This window comes from Lissotriton helveticus, chromosome 1_2, assembly GCF_964261635.1.
Source record: "Lissotriton helveticus chromosome 1_2, aLisHel1.1, whole genome shotgun sequence".
In the NCBI taxonomy this organism is placed as follows: Eukaryota; Metazoa; Chordata; class Amphibia; order Caudata; family Salamandridae; genus Lissotriton; species Lissotriton helveticus.
In genome coordinates this window covers 346,691,588-346,716,847 of record NC_136058.1, presented here as the reverse complement: position 1 = coordinate 346,716,847, position 25,260 = coordinate 346,691,588, and the positions used below count along the sequence as shown (strand labels likewise).

The window sequence follows — 25,260 nt, the reverse complement described above, 5'->3', positions numbered from 1 at the left end:
GATTTCACACCAAAGTTGATGTTCTGTCTTGGCTTGGGGAAAAGCAGGGGCTCTACAAATATGATTTTTACAGAAAGGAAAGGAACTTTGATACAAAGACCTTAGGAAGCATTGGTGGCAAATGGATGGAAGCCTTTAACCGTGAGAAAAATGACAGAAAGTTATGGGAGTCATTAGTATGCACCCAGCATCAAGAACATGCATTTTGGATGCATTTTTGAAAGGAAAGAGAATGGAAAAATCTGTAGGTCAAAGGCGATTGAGATGAACAACTTATTCTGTTTTTCTTGAAGCTACTGAAAAGAGTCTCTGGTTTAGAGGAAGAACCCTTACCAATGACCAAGATGGCTGCCACAGATTTCAATCCTAAATGTATTAAGATTGCCAAGATTAATCATCACTTTCATGGCTTAAACAAGTAAGATTCTTTTGTTCTATAATCATCAAAAATGAGATAGCCCCATTTCGTTCGATTTTTCAAGGCAAACGTCTCACAGTTGAAGTGGCGTTCGTACTCCAGTTGCAAGACATAACTCTTCCTTAATCCTGATGGCCCGCCTAGCTTCCTGCCAAAATCCAAAATCAGCACGGCAAAAGGCTGGAGATGCCTGGGATTGAACCCGGGGCCTCATACATGCAAAGCATGCGCTCTACCACTGAGCTACATCCCCACGTCTGCCAAGTTGTACTTTATGCATGGAAACCCTGAATGCAAGTGACTGCCAAGTCAACCCATTTGACACTGCAGCATAAAGTGTCAGTCAGGAAAATCCTTAAGCCTCGTACCTGGATTATCTTCATGGTCTATAGTCTTATTTAGAGATGCTTGTGCGCAGCCTTCTTAGCGCAGTAGGCAGCGCGTCAGTCTCATAATCTGAAGGTCCTGAGTTCGATCCTCAGAGAGGGCATTTATTTCCTCCTTTTGGCGACCAAAATTCCCAGATTTATTTATTTTTTTAAATGTGGAATCTATGCCTATTTCAAGCAATTTTTCAAAGCAAACTATTTAAGTGGGGTTCTGACCCCCAACTGCCTGGGAAACCTCTACTTTCCACAAGATGGCAGGCTAGCCTTTTGGTAAAAGCCAATATACAGAACAGAGACTCCTGGAGATGCCGGGGACTCATAAATGCAAAGCATGCGCTCTACCACTGAGCTACATCCCCTCTACTGACTTCTAACCTTTCGCTAGATATGCAGGGAGACTCTGAAGCCCACAGACAGCAATGTCTCGATTTGAGACTAGAATGTAAAGTGTCAGGCATGAAATTGCTCACACCTTACGTGTGGACTGTCTTCATGGAGCATATATGTAGGGTTCCATTCTCCGGCAGAGCTTTTAATTGCTCAGTTTGGAATGCAAAATTTCTCAGGATTTGGCCCAAATGTGCAAATTATTGGTCTACTTTCCAGCTTGCTCAGCCTTTCAGGAGATGATTCCATTGGATATTCCCTCTTGCCCATCCGTGGACACTCAAGTTGAAGGCAAGCTATAGTGTGAATCGCTGCCAAGCAGCTACCTTGGTGCAAGGCTGTGGTAGTAGTTCTGATCAGCAGGTTTCCTTTACTTTTCTTCACACCTCCCCTAGCGATGACTATGTCATCAGTTCACTTTGAAAGCAGATAGAGTACGCTTCTTTTCCAGTATTTATCGGAGCTCGGGGAATTTTTCATAATGAATGGAAGGTATTGTTGATTGAAAGCAAAAGACATGGAAATTAAACCACAAAATCCTTCGAGCCGGATTTGAACCAGCGACCTAAGGATGCCTGACTTTATGCTACAGTCCTCCACTCTACCAACTGAGCTATCGAAGGAGTGGTAGCAAATTGCTCATAGCGCGGAAATTATCTCTCGCTCAAGAAAAGTTGGTGGTGGGGACCAGGAACAGACAGATGAAAATCATCAATATTACCTGCGGCTCCCTTTCAAAGTTACCACTTCTGAGAGCACACTGTGAGTTATGTCTTATCACCTCAAAGGAGGATTTCACACCAAAGTTGATGTTCTGTCTTGGCTTGGGGAAAAGCAGGGGCTCTACAAATATGATTTTTACAGAAAGGAAAGGAACTTTGATACAAAGACCTTAGGAAGCATTGGTGGCAAATGGATGGAAGCCTTTAACCGTGAGAAAAATGACAGAAAGTTATGGGAGTCATTAGTATGCACCCAGCATCAAGAACATGCATTTTGGATGCATTTTTGAAAGGAAAGAGAATGGAAAAATCTGTAGGTCAAAGGCGATTGAGATGAACAACTTATTCTGTTTTTCTTGAAGCTACTGAAAAGAGTCTCTGGTTTAGAGGAAGAACCCTTACCAATGACCAAGATGGCTGCCACAGATTTCAATCCTAAATGTATTAAGATTGCCAAGATTAATCATCTCTTTCATGGCTTAAACAAGTAAGATTCTTTTGTTCTATAATCATCAAAAATGAGATAGCCCCATTTCGTTCGATTTTTCAAGGCAAACGTCTTACAGTTGAAGTGGCGTTCGTACTCCAGTTGCAAGACATAACTCTTCCTTAATCCTGATGGCCCGCCTAGCTTCCTGCCAAAATCCAAAATCAGCACGGCAAAAGGCTGGAGATGCCGGGGATTGAACCCGGGGCCTCATACATGCAAAGCATGCGCTCTACCACTGAGCTACATCCCCACGTCTGCCAAGTTGTACTTTATGCATGGAAACCCTGAATGCAAGTGACTGCCAAGTCAACCCATTTGACACTGCAGCATAAAGTGTCAGTCAGGAAAATCCTTAAGCCTCGTACCTGGATTATCTTCATGGTCTATAGTCTTATTTAGAAATGCTTGTGCGCAGCCTTCTTAGCGCAGTAGGCAGCGCGTCAGTCTCATAATCTGAAGGTCCTGAGTTCGATCCTCAGAGAGGGCATTTATTTCCTCCTTTTGGCGACCAAAATTCCCAGATTTTTTTTTTTTTTTAAATGTGGAATCTATGCCTATTTCAAGCAATTTTTCAAAGCAAACTATTTAAGTGGGGTTCTGACCCCCAACTGCCTGGGAAACCTCTACTTTCCACAAGATGGCAGGCTAGCCTTTTGGTAAAAGCCAATATACAGAACAGAGACTCCTGGAGATGCCGGGGACTCATAAATGCAAAGCATGCGCTCTACCACTGAGCTACATCCCCTCTACTGACTTTTAACCTTTCGCTGGATATGCAGGGAGACTCTGAAGCCCACAGACAGCAATGTCTCGATTTGAGACTCGAATGTAAAGTGTCAGGCATGAAATTGCTCACACCTTACGTGTGGACTGTCTTCATGGAGCATATATGTAGGGTTCCATTCTCCGGCAGAGCTTTTAATTGCTCAGTTTGGAATGCAAAACTTCTCAGGATTTGGCCCAAATGTGCAAATTATTGGTCTACTTTCCAGCTTGCTCAGCCTTTCAGGAGATGATTCCATTGGATATTCCCTCTTGCCCATCCGTGGACACTCAAGTTGAAGGCAAGCTATAGTGTGAATCGCTGCCAAGCAGCTACCTTGGTGCAAGGCTGTGGTAGTAGTTCTGATCAGCAGGTTTCCTTTACTTTTCTTCACACCTCCCCTAGCGATGACTATGTCATCAGTTCACTTTGAAAGCAGATAGAGTACGCTTCTTTTCCAGTATTTATCGGAGCTCGGGGAATTTTTCATAATGAATGGAAGGTATTGTTGATTGAAAGCAAAAGACATGGAAATTAAACCACAAAATCCTTCGAGCCGGATTTGAACCAGCGACCTAAGGATGCCTGACTTTATGCTACAGTCCTCCACTCTACCAACTGAGCTATCGAAGGAGTGGTAGCAAATTGCTCATAGCGCGGAAATTATCTCTCGCTCAAGAAAAGTTGGTGGTGGGGACCAGGAACAGACAGATGAAAATCATCAATATTACCTGCGGCTCCCTTTCAAAGTTACCACTTCTGAGAGCACACTGTGAGTTATGTCTTATCACTTCAAAGGAGGATTTCACACCAAAGTTGATGTTCTGTCTTGGCTTGGGGAAAAGCAGGGGCTCTACAAATATGATTTTTACAGAAAGGAAAGGAACTTTGATACAAAGACCTTAGGAAGCATTGGTGGCAAATGGATGGAAGCCTTTAACCGTGAGAAAAATGACAGAAAGTTATGGGAGTCATTAGTATGCACCCAGCATCAAGAACATGCATTTTGGATGCATTTTTGAAAGGAAAGAGAATGGAAAAATCTGTAGGTCAAAGGCGATTGAGATGAACAACTTATTCTGTTTTTCTTGAAGCTACTGAAAAGAGTCTCTGGTTTAGAGGAAGAACCCTTACCAATGACCAAGATGGCTGCCACAGATTTCAATCCTAAATGTATTAAGATTGCCAAGATTAATCATCTCTTTCATGGCTTAAACAAGTAAGATTCTTTTGTTCTATAATCATCAAAAATGAGATAGCCCCATTTCGTTCGATTTTTCAAGGCAAACGTCTCACAGTTGAAGTGGCGTTCGTACTCCAGTTGCAAGACATAACTCTTCCTTAATCCTGATGGCCCGCCTAGCTTCCTGCCAAAATCCAAAATCAGCACGGCAAAAGGCTGGAGATGGCGGGGATTGAACCCGGGGCCTCATACATGCAAAGCATGCGCTCTACCACTGAGCTACATCCCCACGTCTGCCAAGTTGTACTTTATGCATGGAAACCCTGAATGCAAGTGACTGCCAAGTCAACCCATTTGACACTGCAGCATAAAGTGTCAGTCAGGAAAATCCTTAAGCCTCGTACCTGGATTATCTTCATGGTCTATAGTCTTATTTAGAGATGCTTGTGCGCAGCCTTCTTAGCGCAGTAGGCAGCGCGTCAGTCTCATAATCTGAAGGTCCTGAGTTCGATCCTCAGAGAGGGCATTTATTTCCTCCTTTTGGCGACCAAAATTCCCAGATTTTTTTTTTTTTTTTTAAATGTGGAATCTATGCCTATTTCAAGCAATTTTTCAAAGCAAACTATTTAAGTGGGGTTCTGACCCCCAACTGCCTGGGAAACCTCTACTTTCCACAAGATGGCAGGCTAGCCTTTTGGTAAAAGCCAATATACAGAACAGAGACTCCTGGAGATGCCGGGGATTGAACCCGGGGCCTCATACATGCAAAGCATGCGCTCTACCACTGAGCTACATCCCCTCTACTGACTTCTAACCTTTCGCTGGATATGCAGGGAGACTCTGAAGCCCACAGACAGCAATGTCTCGATTTGAGACTCGAATGTAAAGTGTCAGGCATGAAATTGCTCACACCTTACGTGTGGACTGTCTTCATGGAGCATATATGTAGGGTTCCATTCTCCGGCAGAGCTTTTAATTGCTCAGTTTGGAATGCAAAACTTCTCAGGATTTGGCCCAAATGTGCAAATTATTGGTCTACTTTCCAGCTTGCTCAGCCTTTCAGGAGATGATTCCATTGGATATTCCCTCTTGCCCATCCGTGGACACTCAAGTTGAAGGCAAGCCATAGTGTGAATCGCTGCCAAGCAGCTACCTTGGTGCAAGGCTGTGGTAGTAGTTCTGATCAGCAGGTTTCCTTTACTTTTCTTCACACCTCCCCTAGCGATGACTATGTCATCAGTTCACTTTGAAAGCAGATAGAGTACGCTTCTTTTCCAGTATTTATCGGAGCTCGGGGAATTTTTCATAATGAATGGAAGGTATTGTTGATTGAAAGCAAAAGACATGGAAATTAAACCACAAAATCCTTCGAGCCGGATTTGAACCAGCGACCTAAGGATGCCTGACTTTATGCTACAGTCCTCCGCTCTACCAACTGAGCTATCGAAGGAGTGGTAGCAAATTGCTCATAGCGCGGAAATTATCTCTCGCTCAAGAAAAGTTGGTGGTGGGGACCAGGAACAGACAGATGAAAATCATCAATATTACCTGCGGCTCCCTTTCAAAGTTACCACTTCTGAGAGCACACTGTGAGTTATGTCTTATCACCTCAAAGGAGGATTTCACACCAAAGTTGATGTTCTGTCTTGGCTTGGGGAAAAGCAGGGGCTCTACAAATATGATTTTTACAGAAAGGAAAGGAACTTTGATACAAAGACCTTAGGAAGCATTGGTGGCAAATGGATGGAAGCCTTTAACCGTGAGAAAAATGACAGAAAGTTATGGGAGTCATTAGTATGCACCCAGCATCAAGAACATGCATTTTGGATGCATTTTTGAAAGGAAAGAGAATGGAAAAATCTGTAGGTCAAAGGCGATTGAGATGAACAACTTATTCTGTTTTTCTTGAAGCTACTGAAAAGAGTCTCTGGTTTAGAGGAAGAACCCTTACCAATGACCAAGATGGCTGCCACAGATTTCAATCCTAAATGTATTAAGATTGCCAAGATTAATCATCACTTTCATGGCTTAAACAAGTAAGATTCTTTTGTTCTATAATCATCAAAAATGAGATAGCCCCATTTCGTTCGATTTTTCAAGGCAAACGTCTCACAGTTGAAGTGGCGTTCGTACTCCAGTTGCAAGACATAACTCTTCCTTAATCCTGATGGCCCGCCTAGCTTCCTGCCAAAATCCAAAATCAGCACGGCAAAAGGCTGGAGATGGCGGGGATTGAACCCGGGGCCTCATACATGCAAAGCATGCGCTCTACCACTGAGCTACATCCCCACGTCTGCCAAGTTGTACTTTATGCATGGAAACCCTGAATGCAAGTGACTGCCAAGTCAACCCATTTGACACTGCAGCATAAAGTGTCAGTCAGGAAAATCCTTAAGCCTCGTACCTGGATTATCTTCATGGTCTATAGTCTTATTTAGAGATGCTTGTGCGCAGCCTTCTTAGCGCAGTAGGCAGCGCGTCAGTCTCATAATCTGAAGGTCCTGAGTTCGATCCTCAGAGAGGGCATTTATTTCCTCCTTTTGGCGACCAAAATTCCCAGATTTATTTATTTTTTTAAATGTGGAATCTATGCCTATTTCAAGCAATTTTTCAAAGCAAACTATTTAAGTGGGGTTCTGACCCCCAACTGCCTGGGAAACCTCTACTTTCCACAAGATGGCAGGCTAGCCTTTTGGTAAAAGCCAATATACAGAACAGAGACTCCTGGAGATGCCGGGGCCTCATACATGCAAAGCATGCGCTCTACCACTGAGCTACATCCCCTCTACTGACTTTTAACCTTTCGCTGGATATGCAGGGAGACTCTGAAGCCCACAGACAGCAATGTCTCGATTTGAGACTCGAATGTAAAGTGTCAGGCATGAAATTGCTCACACCTTACGTGTGGACTGTCTTCATGGAGCATATATGTAGGGTTCCATTCTCCGGCAGAGCTTTTAATTGCTCAGTTTGGAATGCAAAACTTCTCAGGATTTGGCCCAAATGTGCAAATTATTGGTCTACTTTCCAGCTTGCTCAGCCTTTCAGGAGATGATTCCATTGGATATTCCCTCTTGCCCATCCGTGGACACTCAAGTTGAAGGCAAGTCATAGTGTGAATCGCTGCCAAGCAGCTACCTTGGTGCAAGGCTGTGGTAGTAGTTCTGATCAGCAGGTTTCCTTTACTTTTCTTCACACCTCCCCTAGCGATGACTATGTCATCAGTTCACTTTGAAAGCAGATAGAGTACGCTTCTTTTCCAGTATTTATCGGAGCTCGGGGAATTTTTCATAATGAATGGAAGGTATTGTTGATTGAAAGCAAAAGACATGGAAATTAAACCACAAAATCCTTCGAGCCGGATTTGAACCAGCGACCTAAGGATGCCTGACTTTATGCTACAGTCCTCCGCTCTACCAACTGAGCTATCGAAGGAGTGGTAGCAAATTGCTCATAGCGCGGAAATTATCTCTCGCTCAAGAAAAGTTGGTGGTGGGGACCAGGAACAGACAGATGAAAATCATCAATATTACCTGCGGCTCCCTTTCAAAGTTACCACTTCTGAGAGCACACTGTGAGTTATGTCTTATCACCTCAAAGGAGGATTTCACACCAAAGTTGATGTTCTGTCTTGGCTTGGGGAAAAGCAGGGGCTCTACAAATATGATTTTTACAGAAAGGAAAGGAACTTTGATACAAAGACCTTAGGAAGCATTGGTGGCAAATGGATGGAAGCCTTTAACCGTGAGAAAAATGACAGAAAGTTATGGGAGTCATTAGTATGCACCCAGCATCAAGAACATGCATTTTGGATGCATTTTTGAAAGGAAAGAGAATGGAAAAATCTGTAGGTCAAAGGCGATTGAGATGAACAACTTATTCTGTTTTTCTTGAAGCTACTGAAAAGAGTCTCTGGTTTAGAGGAAGAACCCTTACCAATGACCAAGATGGCTGCCACAGATTTCAATCCTAAATGTATTAAGATTGCCAAGATTAATCATCACTTTCATGGCTTAAACAAGTAAGATTCTTTTGTTCTATAATCATCAAAAATGAGATAGCCCCATTTCGTTCGATTTTTCAAGGCAAACGTCTCACAGTTGAAGTGGCGTTCGTACTCCAGTTGCAAGACATAACTCTTCCTTAATCCTGATGGCCCGCCTAGCTTCCTGCCAAAATCCAAAATCAGCACGGCAAAAGGCTGGAGATGCCTGGGATTGAACCCGGGGCCTCATACATGCAAAGCATGCGCTCTACCACTGAGCTACATCCCCACGTCTGCCAAGTTGTACTTTATGCATGGAAACCCTGAATGCAAGTGACTGCCAAGTCAACCCATTTGACACTGCAGCATAAAGTTTCAGTCAGGAAAATCCTTAAGCCTCGTACCTGGATTATCTTCATGGTCTATAGTCTTATTTAGAGATGCTTGTGCGCAGCCTTCTTAGCGCAGTAGGCAGCGCGTCAGTCTCATAATCTGAAGGTCCTGAGTTCGATCCTCAGAGAGGGCATTTATTTCCTCCTTTTGGCGACCAAAATTCCCAGATTTTTTTTTTTTTTTTTAAATGTGGAATCTATGCCTATTTCAAGCAATTTTTCAAAGCAAACTATTTAAGTGGGGTTCTGACCCCCAACTGCCTGGGAAACCTCTACTTTCCACAAGATGGCAGGCTAGCCTTTTGGTAAAAGCCAATATACAGAACAGAGACTCCTGGAGATGCCGGGGATTGAACCCGGGGCCTCATACATGCAAAGCATGCGCTCTACCACTGAGCTACATCCCCTCTACTGACTTCTAACCTTTCGCTGGATATGCAGGGAGACTCTGAAGCCCACAGACAGCAATGTCTCGATTTGAGACTCGAATGTAAAGTGTCAGGCATGAAATTGCTCACACCTTACGTGTGGACTGTCTTCATGGAGCATATATGTAGGGTTCCATTCTCCGGCAGAGCTTTTAATTGCTCAGTTTGGAATGCAAAACTTCTCAGGATTTGGCCCAAATGTGCAAATTATTGGTCTACTTTCCAGCTTGCTCAGCCTTTCAGGAGATGATTCCATTGGATATTCCCTCTTGCCCATCCGTGGACACTCAAGTTGAAGGCAAGCCATAGTGTGAATCGCTGCCAAGCAGCTACCTTGGTGCAAGGCTGTGGTAGTAGTTCTGATCAGCAGGTTTCCTTTACTTTTCTTCACACCTCCCCTAGCGATGACTATGTCATCAGTTCACTTTGAAAGCAGATAGAGTACGCTTCTTTTCCAGTATTTATCGGAGCTCGGGGAATTTTTCATAATGAATGGAAGGTATTGTTGATTGAAAGCAAAAGACATGGAAATTAAACCACAAAATCCTTCGAGCCGGATTTGAACCAGCGACCTAAGGATGCCTGACTTTATGCTACAGTCCTCCGCTCTACCAACTGAGCTATCGAAGGAGTGGTAGCAAATTGCTCATAGCGCGGAAATTATCTCTCGCTCAAGAAAAGTTGGTGGTGGGGACCAGGAACAGACAGATGAAAATCATCAATATTACCTGCGGCTCCCTTTCAAAGTTACCACTTCTGAGAGCACACTGTGAGTTATGTCTTATCACCTCAAAGGAGGATTTCACACCAAAGTTGATGTTCTGTCTTGGCTTGGGGAAAAGCAGGGGCTCTACAAATATGATTTTTACAGAAAGGAAAGGAACTTTGATACAAAGACCTTAGGAAGCATTGGTGGCAAATGGATGGAAGCCTTTAACCGTGAGAAAAATGACAGAAAGTTATGGGAGTCATTAGTATGCACCCAGCATCAAGAACATGCATTTTGGATGCATTTTTGAAAGGAAAGAGAATGGAAAAATCTGTAGGTCAAAGGCGATTGAGATGAACAACTTATTCTGTTTTTCTTGAAGCTACTGAAAAGAGTCTCTGGTTTAGAGGAAGAACCCTTACCAATGACCAAGATGGCTGCCACAGATTTCAATCCTAAATGTATTAAGATTGCCAAGATTAATCATCACTTTCATGGCTTAAACAAGTAAGATTCTTTTGTTCTATAATCATCAAAAATGAGATAGCCCCATTTCGTTCGATTTTTCAAGGCAAACGTCTCACAGTTGAAGTGGCGTTCGTACTCCAGTTGCAAGACATAACTCTTCCTTAATCCTGATGGCCCGCCTAGCTTCCTGCCAAAATCCAAAATCAGCACGGCAAAAGGCTGGAGATGCCTGGGATTGAACCCGGGGCCTCATACATGCAAAGCATGCGCTCTACCACTGAGCTACATCCCCACGTCTGCCAAGTTGTACTTTATGCATGGAAACCCTGAATGCAAGTGACTGCCAAGTCAACCCATTTGACACTGCAGCATAAAGTGTCAGTCAGGAAAATCCTTAAGCCTCGTACCTGGATTATCTTCATGGTCTATAGTCTTATTTAGAGATGCTTGTGCGCAGCCTTCTTAGCGCAGTAGGCAGCGCGTCAGTCTCATAATCTGAAGGTCCTGAGTTCGATCCTCAGAGAGGGCATTTATTTCCTCCTTTTGGCGACCAAAATTCCCAGATTTATTTATTTTTTTAAATGTGGAATCTATGCCTATTTCAAGCAATTTTTCAAAGCAAACTATTTAAGTGGGGTTCTGACCCCCAACTGCCTGGGAAACCTCTACTTTCCACAAGATGGCAGGCTAGCCTTTTGGTAAAAGCCAATATACAGAACAGAGACTCCTGGAGATGCCGGGGACTCATAAATGCAAAGCATGCGCTCTACCACTGAGCTACATCCCCTCTACTGACTTCTAACCTTTCGCTAGATATGCAGGGAGACTCTGAAGCCCACAGACAGCAATGTCTCGATTTGAGACTAGAATGTAAAGTGTCAGGCATGAAATTGCTCACACCTTACGTGTGGACTGTCTTCATGGAGCATATATGTAGGGTTCCATTCTCCGGCAGAGCTTTTAATTGCTCAGTTTGGAATGCAAAATTTCTCAGGATTTGGCCCAAATGTGCAAATTATTGGTCTACTTTCCAGCTTGCTCAGCCTTTCAGGAGATGATTCCATTGGATATTCCCTCTTGCCCATCCGTGGACACTCAAGTTGAAGGCAAGCTATAGTGTGAATCGCTGCCAAGCAGCTACCTTGGTGCAAGGCTGTGGTAGTAGTTCTGATCAGCAGGTTTCCTTTACTTTTCTTCACACCTCCCCTAGCGATGACTATGTCATCAGTTCACTTTGAAAGCAGATAGAGTACGCTTCTTTTCCAGTATTTATCGGAGCTCGGGGAATTTTTCATAATGAATGGAAGGTATTGTTGATTGAAAGCAAAAGACATGGAAATTAAACCACAAAATCCTTCGAGCCGGATTTGAACCAGCGACCTAAGGATGCCTGACTTTATGCTACAGTCCTCCACTCTACCAACTGAGCTATCGAAGGAGTGGTAGCAAATTGCTCATAGCGCGGAAATTATCTCTCGCTCAAGAAAAGTTGGTGGTGGGGACCAGGAACAGACAGATGAAAATCATCAATATTACCTGCGGCTCCCTTTCAAAGTTACCACTTCTGAGAGCACACTGTGAGTTATGTCTTATCACCTCAAAGGAGGATTTCACACCAAAGTTGATGTTCTGTCTTGGCTTGGGGAAAAGCAGGGGCTCTACAAATATGATTTTTACAGAAAGGAAAGGAACTTTGATACAAAGACCTTAGGAAGCATTGGTGGCAAATGGATGGAAGCCTTTAACCGTGAGAAAAATGACAGAAAGTTATGGGAGTCATTAGTATGCACCCAGCATCAAGAACATGCATTTTGGATGCATTTTTGAAAGGAAAGAGAATGGAAAAATCTGTAGGTCAAAGGCGATTGAGATGAACAACTTATTCTGTTTTTCTTGAAGCTACTGAAAAGAGTCTCTGGTTTAGAGGAAGAACCCTTACCAATGACCAAGATGGCTGCCACAGATTTCAATCCTAAATGTATTAAGATTGCCAAGATTAATCATCACTTTCATGGCTTAAACAAGTAAGATTCTTTTGTTCTATAATCATCAAAAATGAGATAGCCCCATTTCGTTCGATTTTTCAAGGCAAACGTCTCACAGTTGAAGTGGCGTTCGTACTCCAGTTGCAAGACATAACTCTTCCTTAATCCTGATGGCCCGCCTAGCTTCCTGCCAAAATCCAAAATCAGCACGGCAAAAGGCTGGAGATGCCTGGGATTGAACCCGGGGCCTCATACATGCAAAGCATGCGCTCTACCACTGAGCTACATCCCCACGTCTGCCAAGTTGTACTTTATGCATGGAAACCCTGAATGCAAGTGACTGCCAAGTCAACCCATTTGACACTGCAGCATAAAGTTTCAGTCAGGAAAATCCTTAAGCCTCGTACCTGGATTATCTTCATGGTCTATAGTCTTATTTAGAGATGCTTGTGCGCAGCCTTCTTAGCGCAGTAGGCAGCGCGTCAGTCTCATAATCTGAAGGTCCTGAGTTCGATCCTCAGAGAGGGCATTTATTTCCTCCTTTTGGCGACCAAAATTCCCAGATTTTTTTTTTTTTTTTTAAATGTGGAATCTATGCCTATTTCAAGCAATTTTTCAAAGCAAACTATTTAAGTGGGGTTCTGACCCCCAACTGCCTGGGAAACCTCTACTTTCCACAAGATGGCAGGCTAGCCTTTTGGTAAAAGCCAATATACAGAACAGAGACTCCTGGAGATGCCGGGGATTGAACCCGGGGCCTCATACATGCAAAGCATGCGCTCTACCACTGAGCTACATCCCCTCTACTGACTTCTAACCTTTCGCTGGATATGCAGGGAGACTCTGAAGCCCACAGACAGCAATGTCTCGATTTGAGACTCGAATGTAAAGTGTCAGGCATGAAATTGCTCACACCTTACGTGTGGACTGTCTTCATGGAGCATATATGTAGGGTTCCATTCTCCGGCAGAGCTTTTAATTGCTCAGTTTGGAATGCAAAACTTCTCAGGATTTGGCCCAAATGTGCAAATTATTGGTCTACTTTCCAGCTTGCTCAGCCTTTCAGGAGATGATTCCATTGGATATTCCCTCTTGCCCATCCGTGGACACTCAAGTTGAAGGCAAGCCATAGTGTGAATCGCTGCCAAGCAGCTACCTTGGTGCAAGGCTGTGGTAGTAGTTCTGATCAGCAGGTTTCCTTTACTTTTCTTCACACCTCCCCTAGCGATGACTATGTCATCAGTTCACTTTGAAAGCAGATAGAGTACGCTTCTTTTCCAGTATTTATCGGAGCTCGGGGAATTTTTCATAATGAATGGAAGGTATTGTTGATTGAAAGCAAAAGACATGGAAATTAAACCACAAAATCCTTCGAGCCGGATTTGAACCAGCGACCTAAGGATGCCTGACTTTATGCTACAGTCCTCCGCTCTACCAACTGAGCTATCGAAGGAGTGGTAGCAAATTGCTCATAGCGCGGAAATTATCTCTCGCTCAAGAAAAGTTGGTGGTGGGGACCAGGAACAGACAGATGAAAATCATCAATATTACCTGCGGCTCCCTTTCAAAGTTACCACTTCTGAGAGCACACTGTGAGTTATGTCTTATCACCTCAAAGGAGGATTTCACACCAAAGTTGATGTTCTGTCTTGGCTTGGGGAAAAGCAGGGGCTCTACAAATATGATTTTTACAGAAAGGAAAGGAACTTTGATACAAAGACCTTAGGAAGCATTGGTGGCAAATGGATGGAAGCCTTTAACCGTGAGAAAAATGACAGAAAGTTATGGGAGTCATTAGTATGCACCCAGCATCAAGAACATGCATTTTGGATGCATTTTTGAAAGGAAAGAGAATGGAAAAATCTGTAGGTCAAAGGCGATTGAGATGAACAACTTATTCTGTTTTTCTTGAAGCTACTGAAAAGAGTCTCTGGTTTAGAGGAAGAACCCTTACCAATGACCAAGATGGCTGCCACAGATTTCAATCCTAAATGTATTAAGATTGCCAAGATTAATCATCACTTTCATGGCTTAAACAAGTAAGATTCTTTTGTTCTATAATCATCAAAAATGAGATAGCCCCATTTCGTTCGATTTTTCAAGGCAAACGTCTCACAGTTGAAGTGGCGTTCGTACTCCAGTTGCAAGACATAACTCTTCCTTAATCCTGATGGCCCGCCTAGCTTCCTGCCAAAATCCAAAATCAGCACGGCAAAAGGCTGGAGATGCCTGGGATTGAACCCGGGGCCTCATACATGCAAAGCATGCGCTCTACCACTGAGCTACATCCCCACGTCTGCCAAGTTGTACTTTATGCATGGAAACCCTGAATGCAAGTGACTGCCAAGTCAACCCATTTGACACTGCAGCATAAAGTGTCAGTCAGGAAAATCCTTAAGCCTCGTACCTGGATTATCTTCATGGTCTATAGTCTTATTTAGAGATGCTTGTGCGCAGCCTTCTTAGCGCAGTAGGCAGCGCGTCAGTCTCATAATCTGAAGGTCCTGAGTTCGATCCTCAGAGAGGGCATTTATTTCCTCCTTTTGGCGACCAAAATTCCCAGATTTATTTATTTTTTTAAATGTGGAATCTATGCCTATTTCAAGCAATTTTTCAAAGCAAACTATTTAAGTGGGGTTCTGACCCCCAACTGCCTGGGAAACCTCTACTTTCCACAAGATGGCAGGCTAGCCTTTTGGTAAAAGCCAATATACAGAACAGAGACTCCTGGAGATGCCGGGGACTCATAAATGCAAAGCATGCGCTCTACCACTGAGCTACATCCCCTCTACTGACTTCTAACCTTTCGCTAGATATGCAGGGAGACTCTGAAGCCCACAGACAGCAATGTCTCGATTTGAGACTAGAATGTAAAGTGTCAGGCATGAAATTGCTCACACCTTACGTGTGGACTGTCTTCATGGAGCATATATGTAGGGTTCCATTCTCCGGCAGAGCTTTTAATTGCTCAGTTTGGAATGCAAAATTTCTCAGGATTTGGCCCAAATGTGCAAATTATTGGTCTACTTTCCAGCTTGCTCAGCCTTTCAGGAGATGATTCCATTGGATATTCCCTCTTGCCCATCCGTGGACACTCAAGTTGAAGGCAAGCTATAGTGTGAATCGCTGCCAAGCAGCTACCTTGGTGCAAGGCTGTGGTAGTAGTTCTGATCAGCAGGTTTCCTTTACTTTTCTTCACACCTCCCCTAGCGATGACTATGTCATCAGTTCACTTTGAAAGCAGATAGAGTACGCTTCTTTTCCAGTATTTATCGGAGCTCGGGGAATTTTTCATAATGAATGGAAGGTATTGTTGATTGAAAGCAAAAGACATGGAAATTAAACCACAAAATCCTTCGAGCCGGATTTGAACCAGCGACCTAAGGATGCCTGACTTTATGCTACAGTCCTCCACTCTACCAACTGAGCTATCGAAGGAGTGGTAGCAAATTGCTCATAGCGCGGAAATTATCTCTCGCTCAAGAAAAGTTGGTGGTGGGGACCAGGAACAGACAGATGAAAATCATCAATATTACCTGCGGCTCCCTTTCAAAGTTACCACTTCTGAGAGCACACTGTGAGTTATGTCTTATCACCTCAAAGGAGGATTTCACACCAAAGTTGATGTTCTGTCTTGGCTTGGGGAAAAGCAGGGGCTCTACAAATATGATTTTTACAGAAAGGAAAGGAACTTTGATACAAAGACCTTAGGAAGCATTGGTGGCAAATGGATGGAAGCCTTTAACCGTGAGAAAAATGACAGAAAGTTATGGGAGTCATTAGTATGCACCCAGCATCAAGAACATGCATTTTGGATGCATTTTTGAAAGGAAAGAGAATGGAAAAATCTGTAGGTCAAAGGCGATTGAGATGAACAACTTATTCTGTTTTTCTTGAAGCTACTGAAAAGAGTCTCTGGTTTAGAGGAAGAACCCTTACCAATGACCAAGATGGCTGCCACAGATTTCAATCCTAAATGTATTAAGATTGCCAAGATTAATCATCTCTTTCATGGCTTAAACAAGTAAGATTCTTTTGTTCTATAATCATCAAAAATGAGATAGCCCCATTTCGTTCGATTTTTCAAGGCAAACGTCTTACAGTTGAAGTGGCGTTCGTACTCCAGTTGCAAGACATAACTCTTCCTTAATCCTGATGGCCCGCCTAGCTTCCTGCCAAAATCCAAAATCAGCACGGCAAAAGGCTGGAGATGCCGGGGATTGAACCCGGGGCCTCATACATGCAAAGCATGCGCTCTACCACTGAGCTACATCCCCACGTCTGCCAAGTTGTACTTTATGCATGGAAACCCTGAATGCAAGTGACTGCCAAGTCAACCCATTTGACACTGCAGCATAAAGTGTCAGTCAGGAAAATCCTTAAGCCTCGTACCTGGATTATCTTCATGGTCTATAGTCTTATTTAGAAATGCTTGTGCGCAGCCTTCTTAGCGCAGTAGGCAGCGCGTCAGTCTCATAATCTGAAGGTCCTGAGTTCGATCCTCAGAGAGGGCATTTATTTCCTCCTTTTGGCGACCAAAATTCCCAGATTTTTTTTTTTTTTTAAATGTGGAATCTATGCCTATTTCAAGCAATTTTTCAAAGCAAACTATTTAAGTGGGGTTCTGACCCCCAACTGCCTGGGAAACCTCTACTTTCCACAAGATGGCAGGCTAGCCTTTTGGTAAAAGCCAATATACAGAACAGAGACTCCTGGAGATGCCGGGGACTCATAAATGCAAAGCATGCGCTCTACCACTGAGCTACATCCCCTCTACTGACTTTTAACCTTTCGCTGGATATGCAGGGAGACTCTGAAGCCCACAGACAGCAATGTCTCGATTTGAGACTCGAATGTAAAGTGTCAGGCATGAAATTGCTCACACCTTACGTGTGGACTGTCTTCATGGAGCATATATGTAGGGTTCCATTCTCCGGCAGAGCTTTTAATTGCTCAGTTTGGAATGCAAAACTTCTCAGGATTTGGCCCAAATGTGCAAATTATTGGTCTACTTTCCAGCTTGCTCAGCCTTTCAGGAGATGATTCCATTGGATATTCCCTCTTGCCCATCCGTGGACACTCAAGTTGAAGGCAAGCTATAGTGTGAATCGCTGCCAAGCAGCTACCTTGGTGCAAGGCTGTGGTAGTAGTTCTGATCAGCAGGTTTCCTTTACTTTTCTTCACACCTCCCCTAGCGATGACTATGTCATCAGTTCACTTTGAAAGCAGATAGAGTACGCTTCTTTTCCAGTATTTATCGGAGCTCGGGGAATTTTTCATAATGAATGGAAGGTATTGTTGATTGAAAGCAAAAGACATGGAAATTAAACCACAAAATCCTTCGAGCCGGATTTGAACCAGCGACCTAAGGATGCCTGACTTTATGCTACAGTCCTCCACTCTACCAACTGAGCTATCGAAGGAGTGGTAGCAAATTGCTCATAGCGCGGAAATTATCTCTCGCTCAAGAAAAGTTGGTGGTGGGGACCAGGAACAGACAGATGAAAATCATCAATATTACCTGCGGCTCCCTTTCAAAGTTACCACTTCTGAGAGCACACTGTGAGTTATGTCTTATCACTTCAAAGGAGGATTTCACACCAAAGTTGATGTTCTGTCTTGGCTTGGGGAAAAGCAGGGGCTCTACAAATATGATTTTTACAGAAAGGAAAGGAACTTTGATACAAAGACCTTAGGAAGCATTGGTGGCAAATGGATGGAAGCCTTTAACCGTGAGAAAAATGACAGAAAGTTATGGGAGTCATTAGTATGCACCCAGCATCAAGAACATGCATTTTGGATGCATTTTTGAAAGGAAAGAGAATGGAAAAATCTGTAGGTCAAAGGCGATTGAGATGAACAACTTATTCTGTTTTTCTTGAAGCTACTGAAAAGAGTCTCTGGTTTAGAGGAAGAACCCTTACCAATGACCAAGATGGCTGCCACAGATTTCAATCCTAAATGTATTAAGATTGCCAAGATTAATCATCTCTTTCATGGCTTAAACAAGTAAGATTCTTTTGTTCTATAATCATCAAAAATGAGATAGCCCCATTTCGTTCGATTTTTCAAGGCAAACGTCTCACAGTTGAAGTGGCGTTCGTACTCCAGTTGCAAGACATAACTCTTCCTTAATCCTGATGGCCCGCCTAGCTTCCTGCCAAAATCCAAAATCAGCACGGCAAAAGGCTGGAGATGGCGGGGATTGAACCCGGGGCCTCATACATGCAAAGCATGCGCTCTACCACTGAGCTACATCCCCACGTCTGCCAAGTTGTACTTTATGCATGGAAACCCTGAATGCAAGTGACTGCCAAGTCAACCCATTTGACACTGCAGCATAAAGTGTCAGTCAGGAAAATCCTTAAGCCTCGTACCTGGATTATCTTCATGGTCTATAGTCTTATTTAGAGATGCTTGTGCGCAGCCTTCTTAGCGCAGTAGGCAGCGCGTCAGTCTCATAATCTGAAGGTCCTGAGTTCGATCCTCAGAGAGGGCATTTATTTCCTCCTTTTGGCGACCAAAATTCCCAGATTTTTTTTTTTTTTTTTAAATGTGGAATCTATGCCTATTTCAAGCAATTTTTCAAAGCAAACTATTTAAGTGGGGTTCTGACCCCCAACTGCCTGGGAAACCTCTACTTTCCACAAGATGGCAGGCTAGCCTTTTGGTAAAAGCCAATATACAGAACAGAGACTCCTGGAGATGCCGGGGATTGAACCCGGGGCCTCATACATGCAAAGCATGCGCTCTACCACTGAGCTACATCCCCTCTACTGACTTCTAACCTTTCGCTGGATATGCAGGGAGACTCTGAAGCCCACAGACAGCAATGTCTCGATTTGAGACTCGAATGTAAAGTGTCAGGCATGAAATTGCTCACACCTTACGTGTGGACTGTCTTCATGGAGCATATATGTAGGGTTCCATTCTCCGGCAGAGCTTTTAATTGCTCAGTTTGGAATGCAAAACTTCTCAGGATTTGGCCCAAATGTGCAAATTATTGGTCTACTTTCCAGCTTGCTCAGCCTTTCAGGAGATGATTCCATTGGATATTCCCTCTTGCCCATCCGTGGACACTCAAGTTGAAGGCAAGCCATAGTGTGAATCGCTGCCAAGCAGCTACCTTGGTGCAAGGCTGTGGTAGTAGTTCTGATCAGCAGGTTTCCTTTACTTTTCTTCACACCTCCCCTAGCGATGACTATGTCATCAGTTCACTTTGAAAGCAGATAGAGTACGCTTCTTTTCCAGTATTTATCGGAGCTCGGGGAATTTTTCATAATGAATGGAAGGTATTGTTGATTGAAAGCAAAAGACATGGAAATTAAACCACAAAATCCTTCGAGCCGGATTTGAACCAGCGACCTAAGGATGCCTGACTTTATGCTACAGTCCTCCGCTCTACCAACTGAGCTATCGAAGGAGTGGTAGCAAATTGCTCATAGCGCGGAAATTATCTCTCGCTCAAGAAAAGTTGGTGGTGGGGACCAGGAACAGACAGATGAAAATCATCAATATTACCTGCGGCTCCCTTTCAAAGTTACCACTTCTGAGAGCACACTGTGAGTTATGTCTTATCACCTCAAAGGAGGATTTCACACCAAAGTTGATGTTCTGTCTTGGCTTGGGGAAAAGCAGGGGCTCTACAAATATGATTTTTACAGAAAGGAAAGGAACTTTGATACAAAGACCTTAGGAAGCATTGGTGGCAAATGGATGGAAGCCTTTAACCGTGAGAAAAATGACAGAAAGTTATGGGAGTCATTAGTATGCACCCAGCATCAAGAACATGCATTTTGGATGCATTTTTGAAAGGAAAGAGAATGGAAAAATCTGTAGGTCAAAGGCGATTGAGATGAACAACTTATTCTGTTTTTCTTGAAGCTACTGAAAAGAGTCTCTGGTTTAGAGGAAGAACCCTTACCAATGACCAAGATGGCTGCCACAGATTTCAATCCTAAATGTATTAAGATTGCCAAGATTAATCATCACTTTCATGGCTTAAACAAGTAAGATTCTTTTGTTCTATAATCATCAAAAATGAGATAGCCCCATTTCGTTCGATTTTTCAAGGCAAACGTCTCACAGTTGAAGTGGCGTTCGTACTCCAGTTGCAAGACATAACTCTTCCTTAATCCTGATGGCCCGCCTAGCTTCCTGCCAAAATCCAAAATCAGCACGGCAAAAGGCTGGAGATGCCTGGGATTGAACCCGGGGCCTCATACATGCAAAGCATGCGCTCTACCACTGAGCTACATCCCCACGTCTGCCAAGTTGTACTTTATGCATGGAAACCCTGAATGCAAGTGACTGCCAAGTCAACCCATTTGACACTGCAGCATAAAGTTTCAGTCAGGAAAATCCTTAAGCCTCGTACCTGGATTATCTTCATGGTCTATAGTCTTATTTAGAGATGCTTGTGCGCAGCCTTCTTAGCGCAGTAGGCAGCGCGTCAGTCTCATAATCTGAAGGTCCTGAGTTCGATCCTCAGAGAGGGCATTTATTTCCTCCTTTTGGCGACCAAAATTCCCAGATTTTTTTTTTTTTTTTTAAATGTGGAATCTATGCCTATTTCAAGCAATTTTTCAAAGCAAACTATTTAAGTGGGGTTCTGACCCCCAACTGCCTGGGAAACCTCTACTTTCCACAAGATGGCAGGCTAGCCTTTTGGTAAAAGCCAATATACAGAACAGAGACTCCTGGAGATGCCGGGGATTGAACCCGGGGCCTCATACATGCAAAGCATGCGCTCTACCACTGAGCTACATCCCCTCTACTGACTTCTAACCTTTCGCTGGATATGCAGGGAGACTCTGAAGCCCACAGACAGCAATGTCTCGATTTGAGACTCGAATGTAAAGTGTCAGGCATGAAATTGCTCACACCTTACGTGTGGACTGTCTTCATGGAGCATATATGTAGGGTTCCATTCTCCGGCAGAGCTTTTAATTGCTCAGTTTGGAATGCAAAACTTCTCAGGATTTGGCCCAAATGTGCAAATTATTGGTCTACTTTCCAGCTTGCTCAGCCTTTCAGGAGATGATTCCATTGGATATTCCCTCTTGCCCATCCGTGGACACTCAAGTTGAAGGCAAGCCATAGTGTGAATCGCTGCCAAGCAGCTACCTTGGTGCAAGGCTGTGGTAGTAGTTCTGATCAGCAGGTTTCCTTTACTTTTCTTCACACCTCCCCTAGCGATGACTATGTCATCAGTTCACTTTGAAAGCAGATAGAGTACGCTTCTTTTCCAGTATTTATCGGAGCTCGGGGAATTTTTCATAATGAATGGAAGGTATTGTTGATTGAAAGCAAAAGACATGGAAATTAAACCACAAAATCCTTCGAGCCGGATTTGAACCAGCGACCTAAGGATGCCTGACTTTATGCTACAGTCCTCCGCTCTACCAACTGAGCTATCGAAGGAGTGGTAGCAAATTGCTCATAGCGCGGAAATTATCTCTCGCTCAAGAAAAGTTGGTGGTGGGGACCAGGAACAGACAGATGAAAATCATCAATATTACCTGCGGCTCCCTTTCAAAGTTACCACTTCTGAGAGCACACTGTGAGTTATGTCTTATCACCTCAAAGGAGGATTTCACACCAAAGTTGATGTTCTGTCTTGGCTTGGGGAAAAGCAGGGGCTCTACAAATATGATTTTTACAGAAAGGAAAGGAACTTTGATACAAAGACCTTAGGAAGCATTGGTGGCAAATGGATGGAAGCCTTTAACCGTGAGAAAAATGACAGAAAGTTATGGGAGTCATTAGTATGCACCCAGCATCAAGAACATGCATTTTGGATGCATTTTTGAAAGGAAAGAGAATGGAAAAATCTGTAGGTCAAAGGCGATTGAGATGAACAACTTATTCTGTTTTTCTTGAAGCTACTGAAAAGAGTCTCTGGTTTAGAGGAAGAACCCTTACCAATGACCAAGATGGCTGCCACAGATTTCAATCCTAAATGTATTAAGATTGCCAAGATTAATCATCACTTTCATGGCTTAAACAAGTAAGATTCTTTTGTTCTATAATCATCAAAAATGAGATAGCCCCATTTCGTTCGATTTTTCAAGGCAAACGTCTCACAGTTGAAGTGGCGTTCGTACTCCAGTTGCAAGACATAACTCTTCCTTAATCCTGATGGCCCGCCTAGCTTCCTGCCAAAATCCAAAATCAGCACGGCAAAAGGCTGGAGATGCCTGGGATTGAACCCGGGGCCTCATACATGCAAAGCATGCGCTCTACCACTGAGCTACATCCCCACGTCTGCCAAGTTGTACTTTATGCATGGAAACCCTGAATGCAAGTGACTGCCAAGTCAACCCATTTGACACTGCAGCATAAAGTGTCAGTCAGGAAAATCCTTAAGCCTCGTACCTGGATTATCTTCATGGTCTATAGTCTTATTTAGAGATGCTTGTGCGCAGCCTTCTTAGCGCAGTAGGCAGCGCGTCAGTCTCATAATCTGAAGGTCCTGAGTTCGATCCTCAGAGAGGGCATTTATTTCCTCCTTTTGGCGACCAAAATTCCCAGATTTATTTATTTTTTTAAATGTGGAATCTATGCCTATTTCAAGCAATTTTTCAAAGCAAACTATTTAAGTGGGGTTCTGACCCCCAACTGCCTGGGAAACCTCTACTTTCCACAAGATGGCAGGCTAGCCTTTTGGTAAAAGCCAATATACAGAACAGAGACTCCTGGAGATGCCGGGGACTCATAAATGCAAAGCATGCGCTCTACCACTGAGCTACATCCCCTCTACTGACTTCTAACCTTTCGCTAGATATGCAGGGAGACTCTGAAGCCCACAGACAGCAATGTCTCGATTTGAGACTAGAATGTAAAGTGTCAGGCATGAAATTGCTCACACCTTACGTGTGGACTGTCTTCATGGAGCATATATGTAGGGTTCCATTCTCCGGCAGAGCTTTTAATTGCTCAGTTTGGAATGCAAAATTTCTCAGGATTTGGCCCAAATGTGCAAATTATTGGTCTACTTTCCAGCTTGCTCAGCCTTTCAGGAGATGATTCCATTGGATATTCCCTCTTGCCCATCCGTGGACACTCAAGTTGAAGGCAAGCTATAGTGTGAATCGCTGCCAAGCAGCTACCTTGGTGCAAGGCTGTGGTAGTAGTTCTGATCAGCAGGTTTCCTTTACTTTTCTTCACACCTCCCCTAGCGATGACTATGTCATCAGTTCACTTTGAAAGCAGATAGAGTACGCTTCTTTTCCAGTATTTATCGGAGCTCGGGGAATTTTTCATAATGAATGGAAGGTATTGTTGATTGAAAGCAAAAGACATGGAAATTAAACCACAAAATCCTTCGAGCCGGATTTGAACCAGCGACCTAAGGATGCCTGACTTTATGCTACAGTCCTCCACTCTACCAACTGAGCTATCGAAGGAGTGGTAGCAAATTGCTCATAGCGCGGAAATTATCTCTCGCTCAAGAAAAGTTGGTGGTGGGGACCAGGAACAGACAGATGAAAATCATCAATATTACCTGCGGCTCCCTTTCAAAGTTACCACTTCTGAGAGCACACTGTGAGTTATGTCTTATCACCTCAAAGGAGGATTTCACACCAAAGTTGATGTTCTGTCTTGGCTTGGGGAAAAGCAGGGGCTCTACAAATATGATTTTTACAGAAAGGAAAGGAACTTTGATACAAAGACCTTAGGAAGCATTGGTGGCAAATGGATGGAAGCCTTTAACCGTGAGAAAAATGACAGAAAGTTATGGGAGTCATTAGTATGCACCCAGCATCAAGAACATGCATTTTGGATGCATTTTTGAAAGGAAAGAGAATGGAAAAATCTGTAGGTCAAAGGCGATTGAGATGAACAACTTATTCTGTTTTTCTTGAAGCTACTGAAAAGAGTCTCTGGTTTAGAGGAAGAACCCTTACCAATGACCAAGATGGCTGCCACAGATTTCAATCCTAAATGTATTAAGATTGCCAAGATTAATCATCTCTTTCATGGCTTAAACAAGTAAGATTCTTTTGTTCTATAATCATCAAAAATGAGATAGCCCCATTTCGTTCGATTTTTCAAGGCAAACGTCTTACAGTTGAAGTGGCGTTCGTACTCCAGTTGCAAGACATAACTCTTCCTTAATCCTGATGGCCCGCCTAGCTTCCTGCCAAAATCCAAAATCAGCACGGCAAAAGGCTGGAGATGCCGGGGATTGAACCCGGGGCCTCATACATGCAAAGCATGCGCTCTACCACTGAGCTACATCCCCACGTCTGCCAAGTTGTACTTTATGCATGGAAACCCTGAATGCAAGTGACTGCCAAGTCAACCCATTTGACACTGCAGCATAAAGTGTCAGTCAGGAAAATCCTTAAGCCTCGTACCTGGATTATCTTCATGGTCTATAGTCTTATTTAGAAATGCTTGTGCGCAGCCTTCTTAGCGCAGTAGGCAGCGCGTCAGTCTCATAATCTGAAGGTCCTGAGTTCGATCCTCAGAGAGGGCATTTATTTCCTCCTTTTGGCGACCAAAATTCCCAGATTTTTTTTTTTTTTTAAATGTGGAATCTATGCCTATTTCAAGCAATTTTTCAAAGCAAACTATTTAAGTGGGGTTCTGACCCCCAACTGCCTGGGAAACCTCTACTTTCCACAAGATGGCAGGCTAGCCTTTTGGTAAAAGCCAATATACAGAACAGAGACTCCTGGAGATGCCGGGGACTCATAAATGCAAAGCATGCGCTCTACCACTGAGCTACATCCCCTCTACTGACTTTTAACCTTTCGCTGGATATGCAGGGAGACTCTGAAGCCCACAGACAGCAATGTCTCGATTTGAGACTCGAATGTAAAGTGTCAGGCATGAAATTGCTCACACCTTACGTGTGGACTGTCTTCATGGAGCATATATGTAGGGTTCCATTCTCCGGCAGAGCTTTTAATTGCTCAGTTTGGAATGCAAAA

The 25,260-nt window shown here is 43.5% G+C and overlaps 43 non-coding genes across 43 annotated transcripts; 13 read left to right on the top strand and 30 right to left on the bottom strand.

The window, feature by feature from the left end:
* Positions 1–599: 599 nt before the first annotated feature.
* On the bottom strand, positions 600–671 carry TRNAA-UGC (transfer RNA alanine (anticodon UGC)). The gene has a single exon. It is a non-coding gene; the product is annotated as a tRNA-Ala (tRNA).
* Positions 672–835: 164 nt separating this feature from the next.
* Positions 836–908, top strand: TRNAM-CAU (transfer RNA methionine (anticodon CAU)). The gene has a single exon. It is a non-coding gene; the product is annotated as a tRNA-Met (tRNA).
* An 823-nt stretch (positions 909–1,731) lies between these two features.
* On the bottom strand, positions 1,732–1,817 carry TRNAY-GUA (transfer RNA tyrosine (anticodon GUA)). Its single transcript is given in 2 exon segments — positions 1,732–1,767; positions 1,781–1,817. It is a non-coding gene; the product is annotated as a tRNA-Tyr (tRNA).
* Positions 1,818–2,584: 767 nt separating this feature from the next.
* TRNAA-UGC (transfer RNA alanine (anticodon UGC)) lies at positions 2,585–2,656 on the bottom strand. The gene has a single exon. It is a non-coding gene; the product is annotated as a tRNA-Ala (tRNA).
* Positions 2,657–2,820: 164 nt separating this feature from the next.
* On the top strand, positions 2,821–2,893 carry TRNAM-CAU (transfer RNA methionine (anticodon CAU)). The gene has a single exon. It is a non-coding gene; the product is annotated as a tRNA-Met (tRNA).
* An 823-nt stretch (positions 2,894–3,716) lies between these two features.
* On the bottom strand, positions 3,717–3,802 carry TRNAY-GUA (transfer RNA tyrosine (anticodon GUA)). Its single transcript is given in 2 exon segments — positions 3,717–3,752; positions 3,766–3,802. It is a non-coding gene; the product is annotated as a tRNA-Tyr (tRNA).
* A 767-nt stretch (positions 3,803–4,569) lies between these two features.
* Positions 4,570–4,641, bottom strand: TRNAA-UGC (transfer RNA alanine (anticodon UGC)). The gene has a single exon. It is a non-coding gene; the product is annotated as a tRNA-Ala (tRNA).
* Positions 4,642–4,805: 164 nt separating this feature from the next.
* Positions 4,806–4,878, top strand: TRNAM-CAU (transfer RNA methionine (anticodon CAU)). The gene has a single exon. It is a non-coding gene; the product is annotated as a tRNA-Met (tRNA).
* Positions 4,879–5,079: 201 nt separating this feature from the next.
* Positions 5,080–5,151, bottom strand: TRNAA-UGC (transfer RNA alanine (anticodon UGC)). Its single transcript has one exon. It is a non-coding gene; the product is annotated as a tRNA-Ala (tRNA).
* Positions 5,152–5,716: 565 nt separating this feature from the next.
* TRNAY-GUA (transfer RNA tyrosine (anticodon GUA)) lies at positions 5,717–5,802 on the bottom strand. The gene is given in 2 exon segments: positions 5,717–5,752; positions 5,766–5,802. It is a non-coding gene; the product is annotated as a tRNA-Tyr (tRNA).
* Positions 5,803–6,569: 767 nt separating this feature from the next.
* Positions 6,570–6,641, bottom strand: TRNAA-UGC (transfer RNA alanine (anticodon UGC)). The gene has a single exon. It is a non-coding gene; the product is annotated as a tRNA-Ala (tRNA).
* A 164-nt stretch (positions 6,642–6,805) lies between these two features.
* TRNAM-CAU (transfer RNA methionine (anticodon CAU)) lies at positions 6,806–6,878 on the top strand. Its single transcript has one exon. It is a non-coding gene; the product is annotated as a tRNA-Met (tRNA).
* An 823-nt stretch (positions 6,879–7,701) lies between these two features.
* TRNAY-GUA (transfer RNA tyrosine (anticodon GUA)) lies at positions 7,702–7,787 on the bottom strand. Its single transcript is given in 2 exon segments — positions 7,702–7,737; positions 7,751–7,787. It is a non-coding gene; the product is annotated as a tRNA-Tyr (tRNA).
* Positions 7,788–8,554: 767 nt separating this feature from the next.
* On the bottom strand, positions 8,555–8,626 carry TRNAA-UGC (transfer RNA alanine (anticodon UGC)). The gene has a single exon. It is a non-coding gene; the product is annotated as a tRNA-Ala (tRNA).
* Positions 8,627–8,790: 164 nt separating this feature from the next.
* Positions 8,791–8,863, top strand: TRNAM-CAU (transfer RNA methionine (anticodon CAU)). The gene has a single exon. It is a non-coding gene; the product is annotated as a tRNA-Met (tRNA).
* A 201-nt stretch (positions 8,864–9,064) lies between these two features.
* On the bottom strand, positions 9,065–9,136 carry TRNAA-UGC (transfer RNA alanine (anticodon UGC)). Its single transcript has one exon. It is a non-coding gene; the product is annotated as a tRNA-Ala (tRNA).
* Positions 9,137–9,701: 565 nt separating this feature from the next.
* Positions 9,702–9,787, bottom strand: TRNAY-GUA (transfer RNA tyrosine (anticodon GUA)). The gene is given in 2 exon segments: positions 9,702–9,737; positions 9,751–9,787. It is a non-coding gene; the product is annotated as a tRNA-Tyr (tRNA).
* Positions 9,788–10,554: 767 nt separating this feature from the next.
* Positions 10,555–10,626, bottom strand: TRNAA-UGC (transfer RNA alanine (anticodon UGC)). Its single transcript has one exon. It is a non-coding gene; the product is annotated as a tRNA-Ala (tRNA).
* A 164-nt stretch (positions 10,627–10,790) lies between these two features.
* Positions 10,791–10,863, top strand: TRNAM-CAU (transfer RNA methionine (anticodon CAU)). Its single transcript has one exon. It is a non-coding gene; the product is annotated as a tRNA-Met (tRNA).
* An 823-nt stretch (positions 10,864–11,686) lies between these two features.
* Positions 11,687–11,772, bottom strand: TRNAY-GUA (transfer RNA tyrosine (anticodon GUA)). Its single transcript is given in 2 exon segments — positions 11,687–11,722; positions 11,736–11,772. It is a non-coding gene; the product is annotated as a tRNA-Tyr (tRNA).
* A 767-nt stretch (positions 11,773–12,539) lies between these two features.
* TRNAA-UGC (transfer RNA alanine (anticodon UGC)) lies at positions 12,540–12,611 on the bottom strand. The gene has a single exon. It is a non-coding gene; the product is annotated as a tRNA-Ala (tRNA).
* A 164-nt stretch (positions 12,612–12,775) lies between these two features.
* Positions 12,776–12,848, top strand: TRNAM-CAU (transfer RNA methionine (anticodon CAU)). The gene has a single exon. It is a non-coding gene; the product is annotated as a tRNA-Met (tRNA).
* A 201-nt stretch (positions 12,849–13,049) lies between these two features.
* On the bottom strand, positions 13,050–13,121 carry TRNAA-UGC (transfer RNA alanine (anticodon UGC)). Its single transcript has one exon. It is a non-coding gene; the product is annotated as a tRNA-Ala (tRNA).
* A 565-nt stretch (positions 13,122–13,686) lies between these two features.
* TRNAY-GUA (transfer RNA tyrosine (anticodon GUA)) lies at positions 13,687–13,772 on the bottom strand. The gene is given in 2 exon segments: positions 13,687–13,722; positions 13,736–13,772. It is a non-coding gene; the product is annotated as a tRNA-Tyr (tRNA).
* A 767-nt stretch (positions 13,773–14,539) lies between these two features.
* On the bottom strand, positions 14,540–14,611 carry TRNAA-UGC (transfer RNA alanine (anticodon UGC)). Its single transcript has one exon. It is a non-coding gene; the product is annotated as a tRNA-Ala (tRNA).
* A 164-nt stretch (positions 14,612–14,775) lies between these two features.
* On the top strand, positions 14,776–14,848 carry TRNAM-CAU (transfer RNA methionine (anticodon CAU)). The gene has a single exon. It is a non-coding gene; the product is annotated as a tRNA-Met (tRNA).
* An 823-nt stretch (positions 14,849–15,671) lies between these two features.
* Positions 15,672–15,757, bottom strand: TRNAY-GUA (transfer RNA tyrosine (anticodon GUA)). The gene is given in 2 exon segments: positions 15,672–15,707; positions 15,721–15,757. It is a non-coding gene; the product is annotated as a tRNA-Tyr (tRNA).
* A 767-nt stretch (positions 15,758–16,524) lies between these two features.
* TRNAA-UGC (transfer RNA alanine (anticodon UGC)) lies at positions 16,525–16,596 on the bottom strand. The gene has a single exon. It is a non-coding gene; the product is annotated as a tRNA-Ala (tRNA).
* A 164-nt stretch (positions 16,597–16,760) lies between these two features.
* On the top strand, positions 16,761–16,833 carry TRNAM-CAU (transfer RNA methionine (anticodon CAU)). The gene has a single exon. It is a non-coding gene; the product is annotated as a tRNA-Met (tRNA).
* Positions 16,834–17,656: 823 nt separating this feature from the next.
* On the bottom strand, positions 17,657–17,742 carry TRNAY-GUA (transfer RNA tyrosine (anticodon GUA)). The gene is given in 2 exon segments: positions 17,657–17,692; positions 17,706–17,742. It is a non-coding gene; the product is annotated as a tRNA-Tyr (tRNA).
* Positions 17,743–18,509: 767 nt separating this feature from the next.
* Positions 18,510–18,581, bottom strand: TRNAA-UGC (transfer RNA alanine (anticodon UGC)). The gene has a single exon. It is a non-coding gene; the product is annotated as a tRNA-Ala (tRNA).
* A 164-nt stretch (positions 18,582–18,745) lies between these two features.
* TRNAM-CAU (transfer RNA methionine (anticodon CAU)) lies at positions 18,746–18,818 on the top strand. Its single transcript has one exon. It is a non-coding gene; the product is annotated as a tRNA-Met (tRNA).
* A 201-nt stretch (positions 18,819–19,019) lies between these two features.
* Positions 19,020–19,091, bottom strand: TRNAA-UGC (transfer RNA alanine (anticodon UGC)). The gene has a single exon. It is a non-coding gene; the product is annotated as a tRNA-Ala (tRNA).
* A 565-nt stretch (positions 19,092–19,656) lies between these two features.
* TRNAY-GUA (transfer RNA tyrosine (anticodon GUA)) lies at positions 19,657–19,742 on the bottom strand. Its single transcript is given in 2 exon segments — positions 19,657–19,692; positions 19,706–19,742. It is a non-coding gene; the product is annotated as a tRNA-Tyr (tRNA).
* A 767-nt stretch (positions 19,743–20,509) lies between these two features.
* On the bottom strand, positions 20,510–20,581 carry TRNAA-UGC (transfer RNA alanine (anticodon UGC)). The gene has a single exon. It is a non-coding gene; the product is annotated as a tRNA-Ala (tRNA).
* A 164-nt stretch (positions 20,582–20,745) lies between these two features.
* On the top strand, positions 20,746–20,818 carry TRNAM-CAU (transfer RNA methionine (anticodon CAU)). The gene has a single exon. It is a non-coding gene; the product is annotated as a tRNA-Met (tRNA).
* Positions 20,819–21,019: 201 nt separating this feature from the next.
* On the bottom strand, positions 21,020–21,091 carry TRNAA-UGC (transfer RNA alanine (anticodon UGC)). The gene has a single exon. It is a non-coding gene; the product is annotated as a tRNA-Ala (tRNA).
* Positions 21,092–21,656: 565 nt separating this feature from the next.
* TRNAY-GUA (transfer RNA tyrosine (anticodon GUA)) lies at positions 21,657–21,742 on the bottom strand. The gene is given in 2 exon segments: positions 21,657–21,692; positions 21,706–21,742. It is a non-coding gene; the product is annotated as a tRNA-Tyr (tRNA).
* Positions 21,743–22,509: 767 nt separating this feature from the next.
* On the bottom strand, positions 22,510–22,581 carry TRNAA-UGC (transfer RNA alanine (anticodon UGC)). Its single transcript has one exon. It is a non-coding gene; the product is annotated as a tRNA-Ala (tRNA).
* Positions 22,582–22,745: 164 nt separating this feature from the next.
* On the top strand, positions 22,746–22,818 carry TRNAM-CAU (transfer RNA methionine (anticodon CAU)). Its single transcript has one exon. It is a non-coding gene; the product is annotated as a tRNA-Met (tRNA).
* An 823-nt stretch (positions 22,819–23,641) lies between these two features.
* Positions 23,642–23,727, bottom strand: TRNAY-GUA (transfer RNA tyrosine (anticodon GUA)). The gene is given in 2 exon segments: positions 23,642–23,677; positions 23,691–23,727. It is a non-coding gene; the product is annotated as a tRNA-Tyr (tRNA).
* A 767-nt stretch (positions 23,728–24,494) lies between these two features.
* TRNAA-UGC (transfer RNA alanine (anticodon UGC)) lies at positions 24,495–24,566 on the bottom strand. Its single transcript has one exon. It is a non-coding gene; the product is annotated as a tRNA-Ala (tRNA).
* Positions 24,567–24,730: 164 nt separating this feature from the next.
* On the top strand, positions 24,731–24,803 carry TRNAM-CAU (transfer RNA methionine (anticodon CAU)). Its single transcript has one exon. It is a non-coding gene; the product is annotated as a tRNA-Met (tRNA).
* Positions 24,804–25,260: the final 457 nt, after the last annotated feature.